Here is a 21,760-nt window from a genome sequence, read left to right as displayed (position 1 = left end):
AATTTATGTATTTTGGATAATATCTTGTTTTACTTGCCTGACAGCCATTTGCAAGTCAGTCAGATGGTGGAGAGCACGACCACACGTGCAAGCAGCTCACACAGCACCACCCTTTTACTATTGCTTTAGGTACATTAACAAAAACTATAAAAAAAGTTCACTTTTCTATAAATAAAAGGAAATGGAAACAGAATTGAATGAAATAATATTATCTGCCAATTATTATTGTGAACAACTGATGTTATCAACCTGCAGCTAAATGGTGAACTAATTAATTATGAAGGAAACCTACCCCAACTGATCGGAGCTGCTGGGCAAGCAACAAGGACCAAAAAGACCGCTGATAGCAAAGACAGGGCAGGGTTACAGTTTGCAGCATGTTGATTACTTAGCTGTATAAACTACAACAGACTGAGTCCATGTTACGGTTTATGTGTAGCCAACAAGCCGCTTTTGCTTCTGTGTATCTTCAGCCAGGAATTAAAATGTTTAAGATAATTGACACCTTTGGTATTCCCATTATGCAACAGCGTAGTTCCTTTCCAAGGTCTTCCTCATTTATATTATTTTCATGAATCACTGTGTTTTAACTAATATTAATAGCTAGATGGGTTACTTGGTTGCTTTTCTCCTCTCATATGGTGATAATGATAGTGATTTTATGCTAGTACTGTATTTGTCATTTTGAATTATTAGATATTTTTCATTTGTGAAATATTGTATACTATACTGCATAAGTATACTTTCAAAAATGTTATGTTTTAAGAAAATAGAACAACAGTTACTCATAGGAACCTCCAGCACTAACACACATCACTTGGATCGCAGTCTGCAGTGTATGAATGCTATTGAGACACCATAATCCTATTGTGCTCCGATTTAAACTCCTTAGTAAAGTGCTGTTAAAAAATACATATTTAATGTTGTACACCTGCACACGTGTCATTACATTCTGTTATTGCTATTACTTTGAAAATGACTCAATGTTACAAAACTAATTAATAATCAATAATGTAATAACTGACTCTTGGATGAGGTAAATGACAACATGAAATGATCCAACCTTCATATAATTTACTTTAGTTTCCAAATTCACCTGAATGTTGCACCATATGTATATTTTCTAAGTTGTTAATAACTGCAATTGTTATGACTCTCCTAATAACCTGACCAGGTTGGCATTTAAACCCTGGATGCCCTTCCTTCTGTGCCACATTGTAATTAACTAAGAATGAAGTGTGAGGTAGCAAATAACTATGATACTTGAGTTATAGTCCACTTATGCTCTTCGCAATTTTCTGCTAGCGGCAGATTAATTAGAGATGTAAAAGATCTTTAATTAAAAAGGCAGATACAGCGGAAATACTAAAATGAATGTTATCCAGTTCAAGTATATGGTGCTTAAGTGATTTTTCATGGGAGCACACAGCAAGACAGAGGTAGGGTGTAAGCCAGAAACCTTGGGGTTTAAAGTCCAGTGCTTTATTGCGCTTTAGTTCACTATTACACAGACTATTATTCTAAAATGCTCATTCAGTGTGGCATATATGAATGAAATAGTTTTTAGTTAAATAAAACATTGTTCAATTTGTATTATGCGGTCAGTAGGGTACACCCTCAAGCCATTGTTAAACATTATCAACTGAATAAATACTCAAGGTTAGATAAACACAGACAGACTAACACAACACACCATAATAACAAAATTAAGAAAGCCTCTAGCAAATATAGAGGGGGTATGGCTAACCTATGATGTGACTGGTCCACTTGTCCAGACCAAGAACCATTAATAAAGTATACTTTCCTACTTGACTTTCTTTATTTCTTAAATTTTACTGGGCTCCCTTCTCCCCATTATGTGAGCCCTTGCTAGAACCTTGACCAGCAGGTGCATTTACATTTGCTTATGCAGCTACTTCCAGGTCACAACCCTGAATCATTTCCAGGACCAGGTATGCACTGTAGAACTGTTGGGGCCATTCAGCTCAGAGCTCTTTTGATAGCCTCAAGTATCTCTAAAGCCCTGAAACTCAACTTACTCTATACAGGTCTGGGACATTTCCAGATATCCTGTTGCCACCTACAGGTTTGGTTGACTGTTAATCTATTACCTGTTGTTTCCTATTGTCTTTCCATTATGTGATGGTAATTCATCACGGGGTACATTCCTTCATTAAAATGACTATTTAGGAGCAGATAAAGTAACATGCCAATTTTTAGGATATGTGACAAAATCTGGGGGCTCATGTATAAATGGTGCGTACACACAAAAATGTTGCGTACAAACGTTTCCACACTCAAATCACAATGTATAAAACCTAAACTTGGTGTAAAGCCACGCACATTTCCACGGTACCTCATACCCTGGTGTACGCAAATTCTCTGCTCAGTTTTGCAGACTGGTGGCACCCAGCATCAAAGCAGTGCTACTGTACCGTGTGGTTTCCCTTTCTTTTTCAGATCCACATCCCTGACGCGGCTTTATAAATACACTGAAATAAACCGCATATTGTTTATTAGTTTAACACATCTGGTTGTAATTAACCAGTAACAATATAATGGTCCACGGAATGGTCAAACTATTCCAAATACCATAGCTGCTTTAGTGTTGTTACTCTCAATGCACCTTCTTCTTCTTTCAGCTGCTCCCATTAGTGGTTGCCACAGTGAATCACCTTTTTCCATATTACTCTCACTGCACTACTCAGAGTATTTATATCACTGTATCTGAGTGGGGAATCAAAGAGCTACAGAAGCTGAGAAAGAGAATTATTGGTATACAGCATCAAGCACACGCTGCCTCAGCCATGCTGTCTATTGAACTGCTCTCACATGGCAAACGTTTCAAAGCCTCTACGGCCCTTGCGGTTAACAAACAGTTTCATCCCAAGAACTATAAACATACTCAATCAGTCCATTAATTGCTCCTTGTGGAACGCTTTGTACTTATAAGTACAATTACCTCACTGTAAACTTGCACTACAGTTATATTGCACAACCTGAGCCACTTTATAAAGCGTGTATTCATATATGATGACGATATAATTTTGAGATGAAATGCAGCAAAATATGTTTATTATATTATACAGATAAAACTTTAACTTCATTTAAATAATCTATACAGTATTGTTAATAGTTAAACATGCCAAGACACGGTGCCGCTGTGCTAGCTAGGAGCTGGCGCTCTGTTCACGGATTGTTCCTGCCTCGCGCTGTATTCTTGCTGGGGCTGGCGCGACACTGGAAGGATAGATGGATAGAATAATTAAACGTGTACTATGAAGATATTTCAATGTTCCTTAAAAGTTTTGAAGAATCGGCGTTCTAAGCTTACAGATGGCTTAACGTCTATTACAAAGCTGATTGTGTGGCGATTGGGTAGTTGGAGAAAGAAAAGGAAGGACAGGAATTAAGGGTTAGTACGTTTGAAAGAGACAGTACTGCTACAATAAAGTATTTCATAAGGTTGCGCATGGCGCAGCAAGCATCTTGTGTGAGACATGAATAATCACTGCGCCACCGTGTTCCCATATTTAATAACATGCTTTCATTCCTGTCATCATGAAAATGATATCAAGTATACATCTCAGTATTTTAATTATTCAGAGAGCTGTAGTATCTCGAATGTAATGGATTCTGTGTCCAGTCGAAGGAAGAGAAAGCCCAGAAGCACGTAGTGATTAACACACAGAGCACATAGAAGATCAAATACAAAACAAAGCATTTAATGTGCTACTTTAGTTATGATGGGATTTGAGAAACTAGTAAATGAAACAATTTTAAGATGAAGTTTATGATGTTCTACTTTAATGACAAAATGAACTACGTGATTAAAGTGGAAATGTTGAGAATAAAGTTGACATTTCGTGCTTTTTTCCCCACTGTGTGCCTATTTTTTGTCTGTACCCTAATAAGCTTTCATATGACACTCAGACGGTGGGCTATGACTTGTTTTTTCACAGCGACTTTGATATCTGACAACTTCTTTTTTATTTCGGGCACTGTGCGACTTTATGAATTTGAGCTTTCGAGTTTCTCCGACACTATGTCACTTGATCAACTTCCTTTTGTTGATTATATCACTGTTTAAACCAACAAATTGTACGTTTTTCCTTGCCTCCACTTGGTATTCGCTGAAATTCTTCTATTTTCCCCCACGCTTTTCCCATTGTCTTTTCACAGAAGGCTGAGCTTAAGGGCTATTGATATTTATTTGCATATTCAAAGAGGTGTAATCCTGGGAGGAGTTGGGGGCGGGACAGCAGATGCGTGCACATGCGTTACTTTTCACGCTGACCGGGATTTATGTAGCAGAAAAACGTGGAAGTTTTCATACGCACAGATTTATGCATCTAGATTTTACTGTGCATGCGCAGATTCCCACTTTTGTGCTTACGCCATGTTATAGTGCGAGTTCTACACACAGCTTTATACATGAGGTCCCAGGAGTATTGAGTTTCTAAGAATTGGCATATCATGGGAAAATCCAAATCAATAAAGAGATGACTTTAAGAGAACGTTAGAAATCCTGTCGGTTAATGAAAAATATGTTCTGAGATTTTTCAAGTAAGGGAGACAAACTTTTGAGGTAAGGCTGTTATAGTCATTAATCAATGGACAATGGTGATGTGTTGCATGTTGATTAGCACGTGCATGAAAGAATTTCACTGTACACATAACAATAATAACCTTAGACAGTAATATAAGCATTCCATGATTAAATTATTTATTAATCTAACATCCCACTAGGACATAAAAGGCTGCCACCCACTACAAAACAGTGCATTGTAAGCAAGAATTAAAGCCATAACCATTGTTCCCTATATGATGTACAAATGTACATGCATAAGAAATCATATATGTTCACAGAATGTTTGCATGTAATCAGCGGTAGCATTTAATCACAGAATTTGTGCAATTTGGTGTGTGCATGTAAAAGTTTAACAGGCAGATACTAAAAGCCTCTGGAGATACTGTACAATGTAATTGTTGCCAGAATGCCAAAAATAGTCCAACACCAAGGCATGTGAACAGTAACTTAGATGATAATATTTTAGTCCTCAAGGGGAAATTTAAATTTTACAGAAGCTCAAACTAAAAGATTATATATATTATATAGAGTGAACTGGTGGAAGAAACACAGAGGGAGTCCAGAGAAGTTCTGGGGTTCCAGTTGTGTTGCCTCTTTTAATCCTATTGTCAGGTTAGAACAAAACACAAACAGCCTTCTTGGTTTCTCAAAGGGCTTCTCATCTAGACTGCAGAGCTCCGTCCTCTTCTACGTTAGGGTCCAAATGAGATGCCACTGGGTTTTTATAAGCTTCTGACTGGAAGAGGCTGGGTCAGTTTCCTTAAAGAGGAATTTTCTCAGTATTGTGGGGAAGAAAAGAGATGATACTGTTAGAAACAGCATCCCCTCACACCCTTGAAATACCTTGGATGAGCTCAAAAGCGGTTCCTCTGATGCACATGCATAGATATACTGTAGATATACACAAACATTCACAAACATATAACATAATAGAGAGTTGCTGCTGTCAATGACAGGGTTGTGGGTGGCAGTAAGATGAGGTCAGATCTGTTCAGGTTGTACCACAGGATTACATTTAAAGTGATTAACATTTGAATAGTGCAGGTCCAGTTTGTAGTGTCCACTTGCCTTGCTTGAAATCACCAACATTCAGAATGGTTCATCATTATGCTATTAGTCACAGTGTGAATCATTTCTGTTGCTGAGTCAGCCAGAATGAAGCAACTTATCTCCCTCGGCAGTAATGTAGACAAATTCAGTCCATATTTCAATGTTTTTATTGTACCGTGCTTCCTTTTTCCATATTAATAATTCACATAAATCTTCTGTCTCTGCACCAAACCCAGCATTAAAACAACATCTGATGTAAGAGGTTTAAGGTAGCACTTTGCAGTACCCAAAATCATCTTAACTATGAGATGTAACAGTTCATACAACTTATATCAAAGTAATCAAACATTTCTCATTACATGGAGTCAGGCCAGGTCAGAATCCTTACCACCTTACATTTATCCTTGCTCCAGATTTTTGCTTCTTCCTCCTATCTTCTCACTTCTCCAAAGATATACAGGTTAGACCAACTGGTGACCCTAAATCAATTAATGTATGTGCATTAATGAGTCCTGCAATGAAATGGTGCCCTGTCCAAGGCTGTTTCCTGCCTGGTACCTAATGCTGCTGGGACAGGCTCTATGCCCCCTTAAACAATGAATTGGATTAGACGGGTTAAAGAATGTTATATTGCCATTTTTGTGTATGTCCACAGGATGAACATAAACCTATGCAATGGAAATTGATAAATTCATAGTTGAAAAGAAAAATCTAGCTTTTGTGTGCTTATGTTTGGTAATGATAAAAGTCTAAAGGGTATATTGAATAGAATTTATTTATATAGCACATTTTCATACAAACAATGTAGCTCAAAGTGGTTTGTAAGATGAAACAGGAAGGAAGTTAATATAAAACATAAACAAGTTTAGGCAATAATATTATACAGTATGTAACAAAGAAAAAGATAAGGTCGGATGGGCAGGAGGACATAAAAAAAACTAAACTAAACTAAACAAAATATGATTTTCTAAATCTACTTTTTTCACTACTGGGTTAAGGGGAACCAGACATCATTGGACGATAAAAGTCGACTAAACTTGAACATCAAATAACACATTAATCACAGGGTACAAACATGCACACTTTTCCTTTGAGACAATTCAGAGAGGCCAAATAATCATTCAGGGATGTTTTACCATGTGGGAGGAAACATGTAGCTATGTGTAGGCTAAACAAATTCTAGACAGCAACATTAGGCAGGGGATGGATTCCATGTCCTTACAACCAAGACTAAGTAATATGCTATCCAGCAACAGTCCTAAAAGTTACATTTAAATTACCTTCAGAACAACTGACTTACATAACATTCTGAAAACTTAAAGCAAAAATAAATAGGGACTCGACAGAATTAAATGATAAAATCTCCAGTTGTTAGGAATTGCCGGAAAAGTATGTGCAGGTGCTCCCATCTATGTTGTCAAACACAGGAACTTCAAAGTCATCTGGGTTTTCTCACTGAGAGATAATTAAGTAGTTATTATATTACTGATGTTGGGCATTGTCCCAAGTCACCTTACATAGCCAATTACATCTGTTACACTACAGAAGGGCTCAACCCTTTGAGAAAAAAAAATCCAATACTGTATAAAGTGACACATCCCTATTGAGAAGTGCCGACTACAGGCTAGGGAGCTGTGTTGCTTTGTATGAAGCAATTTCACAGTGAACACCTTCCCAGGATACTTACACTTAATAACAATGAAGCTACTCTCATCCATCTGTAAATCAAATAAAAGTCACAGGGAGCTAAAGCTCATCCAGGCAGCATCAAAAGTAAGGTAGGAACCACCTATAGATAGATAGAAAACTACCTGATCATAACACAAAAATGTATTTATCAACTTGAATCTTTTTTTAAAATAGACAGAGAGTCTCCCGGTGCATGATACAACTTGCACAGGTATTTTAAGACCACGTGTACTTAATAAAGGTTGATATAAGATCATCAGAGGGATGAAGAGGCTATATGGTATTAAACAATCATTATGTAATGCTACAGATAAAATGATGAAATTGTGGGGTTCCTCTTCCATTCTACAATATCAACATCCCAATTACAGATATTTTCTTCCCTCTGTAGCACATCCCATTTTGCAAATCCTCATTTGAAAGCCTTACCCAGTGCTAATTAGGGCTTTGATTTAATTTGTGTGAGGAGAGTTCAATGATGATGTTAACAAATGATTCAAGCATTTAAGAACTGAGAAGAAACAATAAATAAACAAAAAAAAAAAATCTTTGCTGTTGTATACAGACATGCACTACATAATAAGGGATATCTTTAGCTAGTCAGGTTAAATTAGACAGGACTCCATCACGTGTACACACTAAATGGTACATAAATCCATTTCTTGAGCCCATTTGTTGCACTGCATGATTGTTGGGAGATGGACGCTGTCCCAGGATCTTTGATCACAAAGCAGGAACCAGCATTTGCTGAAATGTCAGTTCAATGAAGAAACAAATAAGTACATTCAAAAGCAAATGCTTAATAGGTTTAGAAAGTAAAAGTATATTTTAAATTCATTCAACTATTCTAATAAAAGTGTGCTGGGGAAAAAATATATAAGTGGAGGCTTATTAATAATGGCATATTTTTTACTATTGACTTTTATTGTTATTTCTTGTATGTTTTAAGGCTCATTAAACCTACAAACTAATTTCTATTTGTGGTAACTCAGTGTAACAAAAAAAAAAAAAATCCAGGAAAACATTTAACAAAAATAAAGCTCAATCAATGACAAAAGAAAATGCCCACAGCCTTATAACTTAAAGGTGCAATACTAAAAGTGAAACACAACTTTACAAAACATCTGTATGTTGTATATTTGTGTGTATTTCATTTTTCGGATTCCTTTAAATGCCATTTGGAAAACTCCAAGCAGGCTGAGATATGACTTTTAGTCAAGTATGGCTTCCAAAATTTTAAGATGTGTAGGAAAAAAAAAATGCGGTACACAACACACACAGTAGTTTTTAAAGTCCTAAGACCAAAGCTGAAGCAGATTTGTATATGTGTCCATATCAACAGAGGCACTAGACACATTAACTATATTGTGCGCACTTGAGTTAGACTCCCTTAGGAGTAAATGCTCTGAAAAGCCAAGGAATGATGGATTGTTGGGCAGAGGTTCTGTAATCCATTTAGAGTGCAGCAAGTTATCTCTTCCATTATATTGCTCATAGACCATTGCTGGATATCGGGATGGGTAGGTTACCAAAAAAAAAAGACCAATCTGTCATCAAACCCTGCATTAAAAATGTACTCCTCACTGAAGAACCAACTAGCATGGACTTTGATCTGATACAACTCATCCGCTGTCCTGCTATAGGGAGATGGATGCATTTATTTTTTTCATATTTCAAAAATCAAAGCACTTATATCAGGAAACACTAAATAACCACACACAAAACTTTGGAGGTTCTATCCACAATTTCCTATAGGTCCTTATACAGCGACATTGTAGATATCTCACTGTTTGCAATTCCATGAGTAGAAATACTATAGAAACATGTACATAAAAGACGGATATGCAGGATAAATAATAATGGCATTACAGAATTATGACATTATTAATTACACTTTGCACAAGAAAAAGAATGACACCAATGTGCTCTTTTTGATAAAATCCCCAAATAGGAGCTACACTTGCTATTCAAATAAGTTAAAGAGAGACCAGATTATAAAAGAGCCCCCATTCAATGGTGTGGCCTTTAGTCACACCCATCAGGTTTGTGCTGAAAACAAGCTTGAAAGCAGGAAAACAAATGGGGAGTATGTAGGGCAGAGCAACCTGCCAATCGTCTATTCTTGGGACTGCAGTCACGCTAAATGCACTAAATCCTTAACAAGGGAATTCATGATAGCAAGAATCCAAAATATACTGTACTTCAAATTCTTCATTGACATTGAATTAAACTGAATAAGGAGAACTGTGTTGGTAATAAGGGATTCATATGAAAGGTTTCAGCTTGCAAAATATGGAATATGGGATTTAAAATTGTACAGAAACAGTTTGACTTTTATTCAAACCACATAGTGTCCAATGTAGCAAGGAGTCAGTTTATGAAACGGAACCTTCAGGTGAACATCTTGCGTGGAGAGCCATACCTTTGTTCAATCCATAAAGCAGGTGCTGTTTTTTGATTTTGGTTCACAAACATTTACGAGAGGTCTGCACTTTATTTGGGTTCCTCCAAATCAACTGCCACCTTGCCTGACACCTACACTGACATAGTCAGGCACAACAGGAACCAAGGACGTAACAAAAGACAACTTAAGCAAGGCATAGACACATACAACACCTGAAATAGGGACATACTTAAAGCAGAATGACAACACATTTTGGTGCAAATTCCTCAATAGGTAATATCCTTGCAATTGAATTGACAAGAATACAAAGAAATGCACGACCCTGTTGACTCTTTCCAGTTGACTGTTCAGCTGTAGATGGAAACTTGACATCAGGTTAATGCTGTATCCCATCTTCTTACAAAAGAAGTCCATGAAGACACTCAATTTCTTTTTAGAACACATCAACAATTCCTGTGTTTTTGTCAACTTGTATATTGAACAAAACACACATTTTGAAAATCCATCAATAATACCAAAATATTAGTATCATATCAAAATGGAGGAAGTTCTGTGATAAAGTATGTGGAAACAGCCGCCCATGGATGACAAGAAAAAGGAATTGGTTATGAACAAAGGTTAAATATGGAAGAGATGAGTGGGAGAGGATAAAATATTTTTTATATCTTATTGAGTTCACAATAGTAAATACATGGATTGTACTATTTCAGTAAACATTCAATGGAGGACATGTAAGGTTTCTGTTTCTTACACTACAGATGTACTTTTTTGTGCAGTTGTGTATTTGGGCATTCCCCTTCTTTTTCCATCTGGTTAAATTTAGTTTGCTTTCCTCTCTCAAGACAGTAGTTGACACCTTTGAAGGAAATCTTCAGTATTTTGGCCACCAGTCACAGTGAATCCCCTTTATTTCACAACTGTAGACTGACATGTTTCTTGAGAAAGCTGTTTTCATTTTCACCATTTTTGAAATCATAATTGAACTTTAGGAATGCCAGTACATTGCAACCCAAGAAAAAATAAATGTACTTGCTTTACTAAACAGAATAATAGATTTCAGCTATGCCAACACAGTTTCAAGTGTTTCCCCAATAGCCAATTAATGTTTAAACATAATTAATTAAGAATGAGAGAGGTAAGAGAGCCTACTATTAGGACACAAGACTTACGGCAGCTGAAAAATGGGTCTCGAAGTCAAATGTGAGTAATCTTCTACTAAATAATAAAACACTACCCCTGTGTGCACCCAGTTCCTTTGAGCAATCTCTCTGTCAACACAATCAATTGAGGAAGTGCCAGGAAAGAGAAGTTGAAACACACAAGCATATGGACGAAAGGCATAGAAGGAATGTTTAGAGTTTCCTTCATAGTCGGAAGTCCATGCCAGAATACAAATAATGTTTTCACAGTGGGTATTGCTAATGGTCAAACAAAAGCTGAACAAAGCACCTCAAAATGACAGAGTCTGAGAAGCATGCTTTACGGGCATGCAATTGACAGAGGAAGCATCTGGGAAGAGAAGTTGAGACACATGAGAACACTGATGAAAGACATTTAGGGAGGCTGAAGGTACACGTAAGGCAAGAAATATCCAATGTTTTTAGCTTATTCTATTGTCTGTCTTTCGACAGGTAACATAACTAGTAAATTATAAATCACTTAGTTTCAAGCAGTATTAGTCATTTTCAATATTGGTAATGTCTTAGCTATATTTTTAAAACAATTTAATAGTACTGTGATAAAAAATCATACCAATTTCTATCTAAAGCAGCAAATTTTCTGGGTAATTCCAAACTTTTGAAAAGTAATGTACATTTAAATGCAGGTGCTCCATTAGTAAATATTACCAGTAATGCACAATTCATTAGAATCAGGCACCTAAGACTGGTATGGGAGCATGAGCTCAGTTGTCCATACAAATAGTCACAACTTGTCAGTCTTCAAATCAATCAAATGCCAAGGCAAAGTAGATAACTCAGTGAAGAGTACAGCTGGTGAACGTTTGCAAGAATAAATGAACCGTGATGATAAAGGATGTGAATTCTAGTATATAATAAAACATTAAGGTCTGTGTGTCCAGTCCCTCTGAGGAATCTGATCAGTCAGTTTGGCTTTAGTTACACAACAAAAGAGGACTGCAAGTGTGAGACGCATGCTGAGAGAGTCACCTTCAAAGACAGCAAGTATAAAACCAGACAGGAGGTGAGAAAGGCACCGCGAACAGAATGACAGAGTCTGAGAAGCATGCTTTATGGGAACACACCTGAGAGAGGAAGTGCCGGTTAAGAGATGTTCACACGTGGAAATAGAGAGGATAGGCATTCAAAGCACACACATAGGACAAGAGACAGCAAATATTTTTTAATTATTCATTTACCTGTCTTTGATGGGTACTGTGGCTTGTATATACTACTGTATATTATTTGGTTGCAGGATGAAGACAGAGTGCACGTTACATTTGTTGTAAGGAAAAATACCCTATAAAAACAAAAAACACAGGTAAACCTTGTAGGAAAAATCTTCAAATCTGCAAATACATCATAACGTAATACAATCAAAAACAAGGGGCTTTTGCCATTGCATATTAAAATTATTACAGTGTACGAACTTACAATAATATTTATATTATTAGCAATATCTTTATAAATGACCATTTTTTCCAACCAGTTTTTAATTTGTTCAATATATGTGATTTAGTGCTACAAATGATTAATTAATGTACCAAGTCTCAAGTGTAATATAACTTCTATAAATACATTACCCAGTGTACTGAGCCATTACTCATTGCTCTGTTTTGTTGAATGAGCAAAGCTTTACAGAGACCTCTGGGAAAAGACGCTGCATATGACACTTCGACTAGTTTTCTCAGTCATCCTAAGCTGCTGATTCCAAGCAGTGAGTAGCTATGAATTCACAACATTTGTTTTGTTTTCTTCTTCCTATACTTTGTAAAAATGATTACACATATAATTCCATACTACAAATGATAAGTCAATTATCTGTCCAACAGTCCACACCCATTAAATCATTACCAAATGCACTTCTTGGTTTAGAGGGTCAGAGCTCATCCTGGCAGCACTGAGCACAAAGCACAAAGGCAACATTCAACGAAGCACCAGCATCTATCATAATAAAGTAAATAAAAATGAGGCGCCTGCAGCATCAAGTAATGCCCTCATTTTATCTAAGAATTTCAGAGTCATGGGATTTACATGCCTGTCAGATAGCATTTTGTTGCATCTATTGTGCTACTTTAAAGGTTATATTGAGGCATTAGTTTCTATGAAACCCAAGATTAAAGCAAAGAAAGAAAAAAATACATGTTTTTATTAAATGATACTGATTATTTTCTTTATTTAAGCCATGTGATGTATGACTCTTCCATTCAGAGTTGATTCCTGTTTTGCACCCTTGTAGCCAGGATTGGCTCCAGTGCAATGATCATGAATCAACTGAAGTGGGTTTGAGAATATTATGCTATTGTCTTTGTTTTAATCATTTTACATGTAGCTATTCAAAATTCTGTAGTCTATTCTATTCTATAAAGCTTTAATGGCGAGTTAAGCTTTTACACCCTTTTGATCTTCCCTTTGCCTCCCTAGCCCTTCCCTATTCTTAGATAACCAACTAATGATTAGATACCCACTTCTGCATAACTGACCATATTTTTATTAAGGGTTGTAAAAGAAATTAAAAGCATGCTGTTTCAATTTAGTTTTCTTATACTAAGAAAAGCAATTTTATTTTTGAAGGTGAAATTTTCTACTATCATCAAAGACATGTATTTTGTTTCTTTTTCCCCACTTAGCTGTTTCAGTGATATCACACTGTACACATTTTAAGTAGCGGGAAGGACCAAAAAAAAAATAAAAATCATAAATGATTGCTGACACATTCCAAACAACATGCAATTGAAGCGATAAAATAATGTTAAAAAAGTTTTACAAGATGTGAAACCAAAGTGTATTTTTTAACAAAAGCAGAGGCATCAAAGGAACACTTTTTAATGAGAGTATAGCATAAAGTCAATGAAACTTATGGGATATTAATCTGGTCAGTTAAGTAGCAGAGGGGGCTGTTAATCAGTTTCAGCTGCTGTGGTGTTAATGAAATTAACAACAGATGCACTAGAGGGGCAACAATGAGATGACCCCCAAAACAGGAATGGTTTAACAGGTGGAGGCCACTGACATTCCCTCCTCATCTTTTCTGACTGTTTCTTCACTAGTTTTGCATTTGGCTACAGTCAGTGTCACTACTGGTAGCGAGGCGATACCTGGACCCTACAGAGGTTGCACAGGTAGTCCAACTTCTCCAGGATGGCACATCAATATGTACCATTGCCAGAAGGTTTGCTGTGTCTCCCTGCACAGTCTCAAGGGCATGGAGGAGATTCCAGGAGACAAGCAGTTACTGTAGAAGAGCTAGACAGGGCCATAGAAGGTTCTTATCCCATTAGCAGGATCGGTATCTGCTCCTTTGGGAAAAGCAGAACAGGATGAGCACTGTCAGAGCCCTGACAGTGACCTCCAACAGGCCACTGGTGTGAATGTCTCTGACCAAACAACCAGAAAGACTTCATGAGGGTGACCCAAGGGCCCCATGTACTCTAATGGGCCATGAGCTCACTGCCCAGCAGCATGCAGCTCGATTGGCATTCGCCATAGAATACCAGAATTGGCAGATGCACCACTGGTGCCCTGTGCTTTTTACAGATGAGAGCAGGTTCACCCTGAGCACGTGACAGAAGTGAAAGGGTCTGGAGAAGCCATGGAGAACATTATGCTGTCTGTAACATCATTCAGCATGAGCACTTTGGTGGTGGGTTAATGATTGTCTGGGGAGGCATATCCATGGAGGGTCACACAGACCGCTACAGGCTTGACAAAGGCACCTTGGCTGCCATTAGGTATCAGGATGAAATCCTTGGACCCATTGTCAGACCCTATGCTGGTGCAGTGGCTCCTGGTACACGACTATTCCTGGTCTCATGTGGTGAGAGTATGCAGGCAGTTCCTGGAGGATGAAGGAATTGATACCATTGACTGGCCACCACACTTTCCTGACCTAAATCCAATAGAACACCTCTGGGACATTATATATTGGTCCATCCAATGCCACCAGGTTGCACCTCAGAATGTCCAGGAGCTCAGTGATGCCCTGGTCCAGATCTGGGAGGAGATCCCCCACAACACCATCTGTCATCTAATTAGAAGCATGCACCGATGTTGTCAGGCATGTATACAAGAACACAGGGGCCATACAAAGTGCTGCGTACAATTTTGAGTTGCTGCAATTAAATTTTGGCAAAATGGACTAGCCTGCCACATAATTTTTTCACTCTGATTTTTGGGGCGTCTTTGAATTCAGGGCTCTGTAGGTTGATCATTTTCATTTCCATCAAACGATGTGGCATCCTTTTGTTCCTAACACATTACCCAGTCTATATCAGTATAGATATCCAGGAGGATTTCTTTTTCCCATTGAGATCTGATGTGTTTTCAAAGTGTTCCTTTAATTTTTTTGAGCAGTTTATATATATATATATATATATATATAAAAAAGAAATATACATACATACATACATATACACACACAGTGCATATACATATTCTGTATATACACACACATACATGGTGGGCTGGTGGCCTGCCCGGAGTTTGTTTCCTGCCTCGTGCTGTTCCAGCAGACTCTCATGACCCTATAGTTAGCAGGTTGGATAATGAATGGATGGATGGATGGATATTGTGATATTTGGCCGGCTTATCATCCCGGCCAATACCCCCAGGCCGCCAGATGGAGCCCTTACTGCAGTATGGAGGTGTCCCGAAGACCAGCAGGGAATCATGGACGCTGTAGTTTTTATCCTCAGCCCTGCTGGATACCTCAGGGGCCGCAAGAGGGAGCTGCAGGGAGGACCGAAGACTTCATGCCCTATGACCCGGAAATTCGTCATAGGAAGAGCGACGGGCTTCTGGGATAAGGAAAAGAACTTGTACCTGACCCGGAAGAGATTAAGAGTCACATGGACTAGGGACGGAGAACACTTCCTGGTCAGGGAATATAAAAGGACTATGAGAGCTCCCAGACGGCGAGCTGAGCTGGGTGGAAGGGTGGCAACGCGTCTGGGAGCTGGAGGATTGGTTTATTGTTAGTTATTGTGATTTATATGAGTATTGTGGTGGAGAGTGTGCTTTGTGCACTGTGGAGATTTAATAAAGTCAGAATTTGGACTTTTACCTGGTGTCTGGAGTCGTGGACAGGGGTTCAAGGGAGCAAGAGCGCCCCCTATCTACCACAATATATATACAGTAATCCCTCCTCGATCGCGGGGGTGAAAATCCACGAAGTAGAAACCATGGTTATTTTTATATATTTTAAGCCTTTATAAACTCTCCCACACCGCTTATAAATATTCTCCGCACAGTTATACAGTAAACCGTCGTTTATCGCTGTTAATCTGTTCCAGACTCCACCGCAATAAATGAATTTCCACGAAGTAGGATTTTTTATTTATAAATCTAATATTTTCGCAGTTAGAGCATATAAAACCTGTTTACGACATTCTAAATACGTTTTTTTTAACATTATTAGAGCCCTTGAAATAACACCCTTTAGTCAAAAGTTTAAACTGTGCTCTATGACAAGACAGAGATGACAGTTCTTTCTCACAATTAAAAGAATGCAAACATATCTTCCTCTTCAAAGAAGTGCGCTTCAGGAGCAGAGAATGTCAGAGAGAAAGAGAGAGAGAGAGAGAGAGAGAGAGAGAGAGAGAGAGAGAGAGAGAGAGAGAGAGAAAGCTAGAAGCAAACAATCAAAAATCAATAGGGCTGTTGGGCTTTTAAGTAGATAGATAGATAGATAGATAGATAGATAGATAGATAGATAGATAGATAGATAGATAGATAGATAGATAGATAGATGGATATGCGAAGCACCATGATAAAGCAGCCCCAAGGAAGGGTGCAATGTGAAGGTAGAATTTCAGCATTTTTTAGAGGAGCGTCTGTATCTTCTAGGCAAACAGCCTCTATGCAAACAGCCCCTCTGCCCACACCCCGTCTGTCAGGAGCAGAGAATGTCAGAGAGAGTAAGAGGGATATATATATATATATATATATATATATATATACAAATAAAAAAAACACATACAGTATACATTAATATATTTTTCATGGTCAGGTTAAAATTATAATGTTATACGGCATCCTAGAAGGGAATAACATCTCCAGGTGTCAACTTAAAGTACACCGAAAGAATCCACTGGAGTTGTTGTTATGGTGAAAAATGAATAATGGAAAGGCTGTGGATTGTGTTTAATCCCTAAACCAATTGATGGTGACTACAAGCTACAGCTTCCTATGTTTTTCAGGCCTCTTCCAGGACCGCCCGGCCTATTCATACTATACTTGGCTCTGGGAGTGCAGCCTGTGGAGTTGTACAGAGTCAATCTCAGCTCCACAGATCTGGAAAGGAACATTACTTCAGGAAAATAGAGAGTGTTTTAATTGTGTTGCATTGATTTAATTCATTGTGTATTACATAATCCTGTATACCATTTTGTTTTAATAAGCCACATCCCTGTAGTTCCTAGGTCCTTATTTGCTGTTTTACCTTGGTAATGAGTTTTCAGTACTGTCCTTCCTGCAAATCAAAACACATACTGTGTACACATATACAGTAGTGGACAGAACAGCAATCACCTTCTATGACTTGCCTGAAAAAGTTAAACCATACCGCACATGCCCCTCTGCCAGCCCTTGCTGTTGAGCTCACACAACTACTATGAACACGTCTGCAGTTTTAGACGTCATGTGGGAAAAAAAACTTGATAGAAAATACACTAAAAAGAAAATAAAACAAAGCTAGAACATGCTAGAGATTTTTAGTTGGTGAATCTGCACATGAGGAATAAATCCTGTATAAGATGCTCACTCAATCATAAAACTGACTACTGTGTTCAAAAATATGTGTCTTTTACAACCTTTAGTATTTTTCAGTACTTGGTGAACTGTGGAAGAACCAGGCCAAAGGAGGACCCTGGTAATAACTTTCTGGACAACGACTATTAATTCTGCTGTGTCTGGCACTCTTTTGTTGTAAATCACCTTTACTAGTACTCCCTTTAAATGTGAAATAAAGTGCACGTGCAAACATTACAAAGAAGTCCAACCTGAAGACTTCTATGCACCACCAAAATCACAACAGTCACTCTTTATACTGTACATGTGCAGTGTTATACCACTAGCTAAGATACTTTCTCAGTTCAGTTGTTAATTTTCCTCCTCAATCTAAGATGGGTATCCTCTCACAAGCCAATAGTATATTGCTAGGTTGACTAAAACACTAGATTATCAAGATTTCAGGGTGCTTTATGTTGCACTGGCAGCACATTGAAAGACTCATTCCTAGGTTGTGCCTGATACTGCCAAGCTAAGCACCACATTGCAAAAATGCCAATGCAGAAACATGAAAAAAATGGAAATGGGAGTTGTGGTTTTATTTAGCAAATATAAACTGCCATTGGGGTACTGTAAGTAAAATGTATTTACCTTTACTTATTTATTATCTCCATAATTTGGTTAAGCATACTTTCATACCATAAAGGATGACATGAAAATGTTGCCTTTAAACACTGACACATTATTTATAAGATTCGGCAGCATCTGTAGATATATTATACTATATAGCGTAGGATTAAAAAAGAACAAAGTAAATACATCTAGGCAGTATTAGTAACTGTAATATTGATTCAGTTAGTTAGGCTAATCTCCTAATTGAATCAATAATGTATTAAAAGTTTGCCTATGCCAACTAAAAAGGAATACATTTCATCCTGTAGTACACTGACAAACATGAACAATAAGTAATTGTGTATATAAAATAATACAAAATTATTTCTACATAATCCACATTTTACTGCATTATTTTGAAATATTTAATCTTCAAAGTGGTGGTATGGAAATGTAGTTTTCTCTGGGTACTTTAGGTTCCTCCATTACAAAACACATCCAGGTTAGATTAGCAGAGGTCTTTAAAATGACTTGTGATGGCTGCCATCCCTTTTGAGGTTGGTTCCTTTTTTGTATCCCATGCTGCTGGGACAGGCTCCATTGGCCAAGGATTATGTATTTGAATATGTGAGTACTGAAAACAAATACATAATATACAATATTTAACATTTCAGTCTATTAAGCTGCTGTGATGGCCCCATTCCATGGATAACAACAGTAACTGCCACTCAGTTTATAGAAGATTTTCTTTATCTCACTAATTTTAGTCACTGTGTAGCCAACAGACCTATAAGACACAGGGTTTCTCAACCAAGCAGTAGGGTTTAATAAAATGGTTACATGATTAATTTTGTTTACAAATGTGTCTTTCGTAATAAAACAGTGTTTTTTTTATTTAAATTCACTGCAGAGATAGCAGATACTATGGTTGTTTACATACATGCTGGTGTATGTCTGAATAGTTATCATGTTATTTACTTTAAAAGAAGGTGATAAGATAATTAAAACAGATCTAAAAATGGCTGAAGCCATTTCAGCAGATTAATAGGATGGAAGGCGTACATTTAAAGAGGACAATGAATCATTAAGAATACACATAGCTACTGCATGAACAGAAGGATTTATGCTTACATACTTTATATAATCCCTGTATTTGCGTACTTAATATTTAATGGTCTGTCGAGTCCAAGGATGTTATATAAAAAAAGGGTTCTTAGTGGCAGCTCAGCTGAAAATGCAGTTAACAGTAGACGCTCTTCCTTGGGTTTCATTATACCATACACAACATCTAGTTATTTCAAAGTGTCCAGATATTTCAAAAGAGCCAATATATTTCTAATCCTATTTATTATATGCTCTCACTGGCAGACATGGTGATTGACATTGCTAAAGCTATAGTTTTAGATGAATACTGGTTTTCTGTTACCAATTATATGTTACTATCATTGCTCTAGCTACTTGTACAGTATAGGGGGATCTCAGTTTCTATTTAAAAATCTAAACCAATTAATAATTCTAAATTCCTTCTGTGAAACTGGTAACCGTGCTCAGATTATTACAAATGTCATCTTATTTTATTACCACACAAATGAATGCATACTGCCTGCCTTGCCAAATCTGATGGGTAAAGGTGGCTTACCTGTCACCCTAAAATTAAACTATTCAGTTAATGAGTGGATGAATTAATACATGACCTGATATTCTTTTCTTCTGTTAAAAAATAGCTTTAATTTTTCATAAAATACCCATTTGAAAAACACTGTGATATACTGTAGATAATAAAAAAGAAAAATCTAAGTTTCATCCTCCATCCATCCATTATCCAACCAGCTATATCCTAACTACAGGGTCACGGGGGTCTGCTGGAGCCAATCCCAGCCAACACAGGGCACAAGGCAGGAAACAAACCCCGGGCAGGGCTCCAGCCCACCGCAGTAAGTTTCATCCTATCTCATTAATTTAATCATCTTCAGGGTCAAAAGGTAAATCTGAAAACTGAAAAGTAAATTGCTGCTGCTAACATTGTTAATTAAGCAGAGTGACCTCACATAAAAATAAAGCTTAACATTTCAGAAATAAAAGTAGATTTAGGGGGAAAATATCTGTAATGGACTACTGTACACTTTAGCAATAAAAACTATAAGAGAGACCCTCCCAATCCTGTGATGGAGAAGCTCCTACCTTCATCACAATGAGAACTACTGCACTTAAAAAAAAAAACAGAAAGGTGTAATGTGTTTTAATCAAAGCTCTACCATATACTTTTCTTTGTAAATTACTTAGTAATCATTGTTGTTAGTTGTACTGTAAATGATTACTTTCCAGTATGAGTGTCTAATATGACTAAACCTTCCCCACTTTTTAAGTATCCATCTGTTCATTTTCTTATCAACTTAACCCAATTCTGGGTCGCAGGTTGTCAAAGCCTATCCTAAATGAACAGAACACAATGGAGGAAATAACTCTGGAAGGTCCATCCTGTGCCTTAAGTTGCATCACCAGATCCGTAAAGGAAGAAGTTTCAGCTGTGACTATTTCATGTCTCACCTAAGTTATTCACTGTTTCACACCTGTTTATTTAAAACAGACCACACTGACATAGCTTCCAAAATGTGTCACCTTGCCAGCAGTTATGGCAGTAAAGTAATAAATGAAAAACTAAAACAACTCTAACTCTAGCAGGCCTTTGTTTGAACTAGGTCATTATGCACATAAAAGGATTATTTACTTATTAACCATGCTGGACTATTTTTTTTAATGGCATGTCGATAAACTAGAGCAAATTGCACGGGCTGTCAATGCGGTCTCTGGCCTGACAACTAAAAATCAGCGTATGATTTAAAATCAGTTTAACGGAGATAAGATTCTGCGGGTAGTTGATAAGGAACCAGCTTCTTAGCACACCTAATTCTTGAGCTGTCTAGTAAAGGCAGACAAAAAGAGTACAGTACTAGAAAATGAGACTCAATATTAAGAGTGCGTGCATTTGTAAAAATAAAAAATGACCGCCAACAGGATTTGACTTTCACAATAACAATTTTTAAAGAATGTATTATCGACATCCAACGTATGAACTGAAAAATAGTAGATACAAATCGGCATTATAAATGCTAGAAAGACCACTGGAGTTCAGCTAAGGACAAGCGCCGTCTGTGAAATCAAAGACGAAGAAGTGAGGCAACTGACTGCTGCGTGATTTTCAAGAGGAAACGGCGACAACGCCGTAGTACGTTCTACCGACAATTTCCCGATGAACAGATTTAATGGCCTCTCTCATATTTTTCTTTTTGTTACATACAATCTAATTTTAACCAGCGGAGGGTACTCAAGCTTTTACTTCAATTTTCCTGTACCCAAACCTTTTCTGTCCACAGACAGCTAATACCCCCGTCTGCAGAAAACCGATCCAGAGCAATCACTCACCAAATTGCGTCATAGCTCCGCTAGTATTCCCCCATTGGTCTAAATGCAGAAGTCTTCCTCGGTCATTGGTTACTCGGCTCTGTCACG

At 37.4% G+C, this 21,760-nt stretch overlaps 1 long non-coding RNA gene across 1 annotated transcript; it reads right to left on the bottom strand.

Annotated features, from left to right (window-relative positions):
• Positions 1 to 7,940: 7,940 nt before the first annotated feature.
• LOC120540861 lies at positions 7,941 to 21,754 on the bottom strand. Its single transcript, XR_005635889.1, has 3 exons — positions 21,674 to 21,754; positions 12,112 to 12,212; positions 7,941 to 8,077 (listed from the first exon to the last, which is right to left on the bottom strand). It is a non-coding gene; the product is annotated as an uncharacterized LOC120540861 (long non-coding RNA).
• Between the last annotated feature and the right edge of the window lie 6 nt (positions 21,755 to 21,760).

Source organism: Polypterus senegalus, chromosome 1, assembly GCF_016835505.1.
Source record: "Polypterus senegalus isolate Bchr_013 chromosome 1, ASM1683550v1, whole genome shotgun sequence".
NCBI lineage: Eukaryota > Metazoa > Chordata > Cladistia > Polypteriformes > Polypteridae > Polypterus > Polypterus senegalus.
Note: the sequence above shows the minus strand (reverse complement) of the source record. Positions and strands in the feature narration are given on the sequence as shown.